General features: G+C 47.4%; 1 long non-coding RNA gene across 1 annotated transcript in view; it reads right to left on the bottom strand.

The window, feature by feature from the left end:
- The window catches only part of LOC141567611 (uncharacterized), a 29,553-nt gene that overhangs the window by 2,298 nt on the left and 18,693 nt on the right, over positions 1-8,562 (bottom strand). Inside the window, exons 2-4 of the long non-coding RNA XR_016022203.1 lie at positions 1,863-2,491; positions 1,604-1,764; positions 1-1,426 (exon numbers count right to left, since the gene is read on the bottom strand). The exon at positions 1-1,426 is cut by the window's left edge and continues 2,298 nt beyond it. This is a non-coding gene — a long non-coding RNA (uncharacterized LOC141567611). The remainder of the gene's footprint in view (positions 1,427-1,603; positions 1,765-1,862; positions 2,492-8,562) is intronic.

The following is an 8,562-nucleotide window of genomic DNA, read 5'->3' as shown; positions in this document are numbered from 1 at the left end:
CAGCTTTTCAATGTCTTTTATGCATTTGAATTAAGGAGGGAAAGCAAGAAAGGTTACATGAAGGTGGAAGAAAGCAAAGCAGGGATTGGATTACAGGATAGTGAAGATTATGTGCTTTCTTGAGGGTGATCACGCTTTAAGAGGATCTGAAAGGAGCCACTTCAAAGGGGTTCACCAAGAGGCATAAGAACAATGGGCAGGGCTCACTTAAGTCAAAGACACACCTTTTACTAGAGAAGCTATAGCCTGGGTGTGACTCCCCACCATGACCTGCCCCGTTAGGGATTTATGATCAGATTGCCCGTGAGGTTACTTTCTGTCAGCCCCTTTATCATCCACATAAGCTAATGAATGACAACCTTGATCACGTACAAAAACTCTACGTACCTCCCCCCCATAACACTTTATGTTCTTGATGTCACAATTTACATCTTTTGATTGTGTATCCATCAAAAAATTGTTGTTTTAATACTTTTGTCTGTTAACTTTTATGCTCAAATTAAATGTGGTAACAACGTTTCAGTCAATGACAGACCACATATACAACGGTGACACACCACATAGTCTAGGTGTGCGGTGGACAGTGCCACCCAGGTTTGTGGACGTGTGCTCTGTGGTGTCCCCACAACGACAAAATCGCCTAATGACACAGTTCTCAGAACCTATTAAGTAGTGCGCGACTGTATTTAACATCCTGTCCTTTCAACTTGAAGAATTCTTTCAGGCATTTCTTGTAAGGCATTGTGATGAGTGGAGCAAGCAAGTCACAGAAGGACAAGCGCTTTGTGATTCCACTTAAGGGAGTGTTGAAAATACTCAGACTCATAGAAGCAGAGAGTAAAGTGGTGGCTGCCAGGGGCTGGAGGGAGGCGAAGTGGGGAGTTGCTCTTCAACACGTATAAAGTTTCAGTTCTGCAAGATGAATAATCCTAAAAACCAGCTGTTTATCACAGTGCCTGTGGCTACCAATACTGTATTGTGCACTTAAAAATGTCATTAAGAGGGTCGGCCGGGTGGCTGTTGGTTACAGCGCAGAGCTCATAACACCAAGGTCACCGGTTTGATTCCCACATGGGCCAGTGAGCTGCGCCCTCGACAACTATAGTGAAAAAAAGTTTAAGAAAGTAGATCTTGTGTTAAGTTTCCTTACAACAAACATACAAGCATACCAAAAACATGAGGCACAGGGAAACTTTGAGAGGTGATGGATATATTTCTTACCTTGATTGTGGTCATGGTTTAAACAGGTGTATCTGCAGGTCCAAAGTCATCGAATTGTATACATTAAATATGTACCATTTTTGTGTATCAATTATACTTCAACGATCTGTTTTAAATAGAGATACGTCACTCTTGCGATGGAAGGGGATCATTACTCTGGATCTCAGCGGCTGGTCATACGGCTCAAGGATCTATTGTAAGTAAACTATTTAGAACAGAAATTAATTGACACTAAATACTCATTAACATGCCTCAAACAATTAACTGGACATTTCCAGCTAATTACCCAAGTCGCAGAGGACCTTTCGCCTGATTCCCATAGCTGTTCAGTTGAAGAGGACCAGAAATTGAAGGGTCATTACTGCCATCTCGTGGCCAATACCTGAATTGCTGCCTCTGCAGATTCCCACGGAAAGGTGGTTACCGCAGTCAACAACAAAGTCACTCATCCTCTTTTGCGGAGCTGAGGTTCTACTTTGGTTTGCTGGGCATTGGGAGGGAGGTTGTTACAAGGTAGCATTTGAGGAACCTCTGCAAAGAGAGCTAGGGCGAGAGCCAGAGACAGAGAGACAGAATGAGAGAAACTTTCTGGTACTTCCTGAGAAATTGTGTAACAAAACCTCACTGAAACTGATACAAACCATTTCCTGAATTCATTTTGTCCACCAGACACAAATAGCTCTTCCAGCTACAGAATAGACAGGAGTCTGCGTGACGTCAGGACGCACACATACGGGCTGCTCAGGCCTTGAAAAACAAAAGAAACAGCCACATGGGTGAAGCTTGACTTGCAGGGGCTCCCCAAAGCACAAGCATCCATAAGAAAAAGACTGACCTGAGGGGCCAGATCCAGAGGAAATTTGCACTGTGAATTCGAAGGAGAGTTTGGAACAGCGTTCACCCATTATTCAAGGATTTATCCACGGAAACCTATACTGAGCATGTGCTGAACAGGCCCTGCCCTGACGTGCTGATTGATGGAGAGGCTGGAGACCTGGCCCCGGACGTGGGCAGATAAATCCCAGAGAATTAGTAGCATGCTTTGTGTTCAGAGAGACCCGTGTTCCCATCCCGTTTCTGTACTTCTTAGCAGAATTAATATGCCAGCGTGATTACAGTAGTGCCTCACTGATACCTGCCTTTGTTCCTGGTACAGAAAGCAGGTACCAAAGGTCAAGACATGGGCAGGCAGCCAGGAGAAGGGGAGCAGGTCTTGACTTCCCAGGTTCTTGGGGATGCGCATTGCCCTCTCTGGACTGCAGTGTCCCCTCTGAAAAATAAGAAAGTGAGCTAATCTCCCAAGACAGCCCAGCTGTGACAAAGAGCAGGGCTGGTGTTCCTCTTCTGTGCACACACACCCGTATCCTCTTACCTTCCTGGGTGAACTTCCCCTTGACCCTACAGCTCTTGGTTCCTTGAAAGAGGGAACCTAGACACCAGACAATCCTAGAAAATGGCTCAGCCGACAGTCCCATTCCTGAGCTGCAGCTGCCCCTCCCTTCCTGGGGTGAGCTGGTAGGGCAGGCAGCTGAGGTCAAGCCTGTCACCCCAGGGCCTCATTCTGAGCTCCCAGATTTCAAGCTAGAAGTAATGATACAGAAGGGCTTCTACAGCCCTGCACCCTGCACCATCTCCTACCCGTGGGGTGGCTGGAATGAAACCACACCGGCTGTGGGTACTGGTTCCAGAACAGAGACACGCCTGGTAAGGATGCCCTAGTGTCTACAGTCACCTAGATCGAATACTGCATGTCGAGACTCAGAGAGAATTCCATCTCCTCGGGAACCCTGGGAAATACAACTGTGCTTTAAGCATCATCGACACCTGGACGATGGAGATGGGACAAATTTCTTACAACAGCAAAGAAGAAACAGTATATAATTATGTACATGACTTGATCTCTGCATGTGACAGGTATGACCTGCTCATAAGAAGGACAAGGATGGATGGAACGTGGGGACCCCATGGAGCCTGGTCGCTATAGACTGAATGGCTCCCGTGCAAATTCATATGCTGAAGGCTTAACTCCCAACACGATTGTTATTTCAGAGATAATTGAGATTAAGTGACTTCATGAGATTGGTGGGCTTATAAAAAGAGGAGGAGAGAGAGGGAATGATTTCCTTTCTCTTCCCATGAGCATGAGCATGTGGGGATGTAGGGAGAAGGGGGCCTGCCAGCCAGGAAGCGGGCTCTTACTAGGATTCAAATCTGCTCACACCTTGATCTTGGACTTCCCACCCTCCAGAACTGTGAGAAGTAAGTTTCTGGTGTTTAAGCCGCCCAGTCGATGGTATGTTGTTACCGAAGGCTGAGCTGACCAAGTTTCCTGTCAGCCTGAGGCAGGATTCAAACAAAAGCATCTGATTCTCCGTGGGAACCAGGTGTCAACACTCCTTCCTGTTACTACAGAGCCTCCTCCTACAGCCCCGGTTTCTTCATTGCTGTTCCTGAGTACAGCCCTCAGGGGGCCTGCAGGAGGTGGGGTCCTCCTCCTGGGGCAGTGAGTACTTGTGATTCATAACGTGCTGGCAATCTCATTTGTTCAGTATTGGGAGCCATATGCTCAGCCTTCCCATTACCCGGGGCAGGAATCTCTCCCACCCCCACCGAGGCGGTGAATAGGAGGCCATCAAACATCCTGGAGGCCACACCCTGAGCCCATGCCAGCCCTCAATGTCCAGAGTCCTGAGCTGTCCTGGGGAGGAGCTGGAGACAGAGGAACGTTCACTGCTGAGTGTGGCACCTGCTGGTACCCGGGTCCGCCTGCCGGTCTGTGTGGAGTGAGAGTCAGGAGGCTGGTGCCTGGGCTGCTCCTGCAGGGCAGATAGGAGAGAGGACGGCAGAAGTGGCAGGAGCTACTTCAGGCCGGTGGGGACCTCAGCGCAGCTGGTATGAGGCCCCACAGCTCAAGATTGTTCTCAGGGTCCGCTCCAGGAGTGCCAGCGACATGGACCATCTCTGTCCTGCTGTGGCCAGGACTGGAGTGTGCAGTGGGCTTTCCTGGGGATCCCGGTCCTAGAGGTGATGGCAACTGGATGAAGGGCCTGGAGTCTGACCAGCATGTGGGATGCAGGGGTTCTGGGGATGAGAGACACAGGGAAGGGGGAGGTGGGGCCAGCCCAGAGCTGGCAGGACAGCAGCTAAACATCCCCTCCTTTGTGCAGCTCTGCTGACCCCTCCACGGGGAGGATTTGAGATCTCCCTGCACTGCGTCCCAGAATAGCCCAGCCAGACAGGGCTAGGGGCTTCCTGAGGTCCATGTGTGGCTGTTCACCCCTCAGCCCCAGACCCAGCAGAGGGCCAGCTCGTAGGCCATGTCCAGTGAATTCTGTAGGAATGGATGAGTCTGTGTTGCCACGTGGAGGTCAGAAGGTTGATGGCAAGAGAGGGAGCAGCTTCAGAAGACTTTTAAGCGTCTGCACTGCATAAAGCCACCACCATCAGAGGGCATAGGTGTGGCCTATGTGGCCGATCAGGAGATGGGAAGTGAAAAATGAGGCCAGACCTGGAGGCCAGCTGAGGGCATTGTGCAGTGTCACGTGAGCAGGATGAATGCAGGGCAAGTTGGGAAGTGCTCTCCCGCTTCCCTCTCTGTGATTTTGCCTCCTAACTGACCTTGGGCTCACAGCAGGTTCCCATAGCTGCAGCGGGCCTGCCGCCACGAGTCGAACGGTTCCTGACAAGGGGAGTGGGAATGAAAAAAGGCACTCACACTTTGATGATGGCGATCGCGGACCCCAGTGTTCCTGGAGACGCTGAGTTTATTTTGTCCCCAGAATTTATACCTTCTGTGGACGTGCAGTTTAACAAGTACAAAAATGCATTACCTAGTTAACAGTAAAACTTTAACTTTAACACAGGAGACACAAAATTTACTGAAACTCCCAAATGTAATTATCTTATCAATGGCCCTGATAGGCATCAGCCTTCTGTTCTGGGAACTGGCCACTCCCACCACATTCCTGAGCAGCATGCAAGCTCTCTCCAGATGCAGGCAGAGACAATTGCCTCAGTGGGAGGAAATAGGTTAAGTATAAACTGAGCCATTCTGTTAAGGCTTTAAAGTTAACTGCAACCATGGCTCCCCACATCTCCCCCTTTTTTATTTTATATTTTTGAGATCGTGTCTGGCTTAGGTGGTCAGTACAGACATTTTCACTTACCCGTCATTGGATATCAATCATCAAAGCGATCGACTCCTGTCTTAGGTTGTAAAAACGCTTACTGATCATTACCCGTCATTGGCTACCGATCTCCTTTGAGGAAAGCCAGAGACAGCAGAGGCTTTTCCCAGGCAGGGGGTAGGGGAGGCAAGGCCTCTTTTTGGATCTTTTAAGGCAGCTCATTGGGGGTCCCCACTCGGTTTTGCCTGGCTTAGGTTGTATCTCCCTTGAGATATCTTACCCGTCTTTGGCTGCAAACCATCTTTTGGGGACCAGACAGAGAGACATGAGGTGTAAAACATAAAGATAAGCAAAGTTTCTAAAAAGCCAGTCTTACAGGCTCTTCTTTCCTTAAGGAAAGACATGGGGGGGACAGTCGGCTAGGCTGTTGTGTGACTACATCTCCCCCTTTTTTATTTTTTTGAAGCATGAGAAACACAGAACATGTAGTTATTTCATTTACAGCCTGTCGGAGGACTATTTGTCCACATCTGAGGACTATGTAAAACAAACAGAACAATAAACAGAATAGCAATATCCCCAGCAAATCCTCTACCCAAAGTCTTTATCCATTTAACAGGGTCTGAAGTGGAAAGTCCTTCTGCAGCTGTGGAAAGTGAGAGCTTTTTCACACCCTAGGGGCGTGGATGGGTATCTATAGATGTCTTCTTCTTCTGTGGGCTGTCGCTCATGGTATGGTTTAACACCGACCAGGAATTTACAAAGGTTTTTTCTTCCAGACCTGGAGAAATACAAGCAAAGCCTCTTCCCCGTGTTATCTCGCGGAGAGAAGTAGGATTAGCTTTTTCACGTAATATTTTAAACAAAGGTTGTAATTTACCAGTTGTCAACCGCAACTGAGGTCTAATCCAATTAATGTCTCCCAGTAGCTTTTGGAAATCATTTAATGTTTTTAAACAATGTCGCCGGATTTGTATTTTTTGAGGCACAATGGCTTGAGGCATTAAACAATATCTCAGATAAGAGTAAGGAGGCACTTGTTGAATTTTTTCTGGGGCTAGAACTAGCCCATAATTGTGGAGCTTTTTCTGTAAATGAGCAAAAGCAGCAAGCAACTTTGGTTCACAAGAGTGGGCAAGAAGTATGTCATCCATGTAGTGGATGATGTAAATATCTGAAAATGCCCTTTAGGTAGGTTTTATTGCAGCTGATACAAATTTTTGACATAATGTAGGGCTATTAGCCATTCCCTGAGGTAGCACTAGCCAATGATATCTCTTAAAAGGTTTTTGTAAATTAACAGAAGGAACACTGAAAGCAAATCTAGGGCAGTCATCAGGATTTAAAAACAATCTTTTTAAGTCCAAAACAATTTTATATGTGTTTTTTGGTATGGCTGTAGGACAGGGCAAGCCTGGCTGTAAGGCTCCCATTAATTTTATGGTTTTATTAACTTTTTGTAAATCTTGTAACAATCTCCACTGACCAGATTTTTTCTTAATAACAAAAATGGGAGAATTTCAGTGGAATTAGAGGAAGCAATGTGTCCCTTTTAAAGTTGCTCCTGTACTAGCAGCTTGTAAAATCTTTTATAGGGGGGACCTTTGATCTTTTACGCCTGATAATTGCCTGATTGTCACAGGTGCTAAAACAGGAGCCTCAGGCTGTGGATCCAGCCCTGCAACTTTACTTGGAGGAGAATTTAGTTGTAATCTAGGCTTTTATTTTGATTGAGATTTTAATAAAGACCCAGTCTGTTGAGCCTTTCAAAGATAGGATATATTCCAAAATGCTCTGTGGACTCCCCTTGCTTGTGAGCTTCTTCACAAGCCATTTGAAGAGGGGATCGTACAACAGAGTCCGATCCTGGCTTAACATAACCTGGCGAAGGCTCAGCAGGCATTTCCCAAACCAAAGACTGCAGCGGAGGTCCCCACCTACGGGGCTCCTCAGGAGGTGGTGCAGAGAGATTAACTGTGGGGGGATCTTTACCCCGAGGATTCCATTGATCTCTAAAAGGAATCTGGGGACTCCGAGGACAATTTCCTCTGTCCACAGCAACTTTAAGCTCAATCAGCTGTCCCTGAATCTTTTTTAGCTGATCTGCAAAAGAGAGTGCAGTGCCTGCAGGCTGCTCGTCTCCTTGAGCCATAGCCACTAAAGGAGAGTTTTTGTCCCTATCATATTTAACTACTTTATTTTCTAATTCTTCCTGGTCTCTAGGGCTCAAATTTTCCCATATGTCGTCTGGAAACTCTTGAGCAACCGGCTCTTTGTTAACTTTAAGAACTCCCTCTAACAACTTTGCGCCCCCTCCCTCCTTCTCTCTCTCTGCCGGAGAAGCGGCAGACGGGAGGATTTTTTCATTCTCAGCTTGTTTCACTTTCTCTAGCTTGCAGCCCTTTTGTTTAAGTCCATGGGCAGCATAATAATCTTGTAACTGTTTTTCCACCTTTCTTTTGCAATTTTTATAAAACTTGTCTAACTGTTCTCTGCTCACCCGACTGCCACGGGCAGTAAGCAACTTCTTAAGTCCTCTAACATACAGGTCCTTGCTGCTGGCGTGACCCATCCTTTTTCCCTAACTCGGCCCTTCTTTCAAACAAAGAAAAAACACTCAGGTGTCCGTCTGGCCGTGTCCCTTGCGGGGCCAAATCCGTCTTAGCTAGAGGCGCGCCGGTATAAATCCCCCGGCCTGGTGGGTTGTAAAGCCCAGTCGCCGTTATGCCATATGACAGAACCGGAACCGCAGGTTAGGACCCAATCAAGCTCCGTAACACGAAGTCGTGGAGCTATCACTCACTCACACACTCATTCGACCGAGGGGACAGTGCCTTGCTCACCGTGCATCCACTGATTAGCTCCAATGAGCTGGGCCCTTGCCACACGGTGTTCCTCACTATTACCCCTATATCCAGTCCCTGTTCGGGCGCCACTTGCAGCGGGCCTGCCGCCACGAGTCGAACGGTTCCTGACAAGGGGAGTGGGAATGAAAAAAGGCACTCACACTTTGATGATGGCGATCGCGGACCCCAGTGTTCCTGGAGACGCTGAGTTTATTTTGTCCCCAGAATTTATACCTTCTGTGGACGTGCAGTTTAACAAGTACAAAAATGCATTACCTAGTTAACAGTAAAACTTTAACTTTAACACAGGAGACACAAAATTTACTGAAACTCCCAAATGTAATTATCTTATCAATGGCCCTGATAGG

The sequence above is a fragment of the Rhinolophus sinicus genome, chromosome 8, assembly GCF_057876585.1.
Source record: "Rhinolophus sinicus isolate RSI-liver-muscle chromosome 8, RSI-T2T, whole genome shotgun sequence".
In the NCBI taxonomy this organism is placed as follows: domain Eukaryota; kingdom Metazoa; phylum Chordata; class Mammalia; order Chiroptera; family Rhinolophidae; genus Rhinolophus; species Rhinolophus sinicus.
The sequence above is the reverse complement of the archived record's forward strand: the minus strand, read 5'-3'. Positions and strand labels throughout refer to the sequence as shown.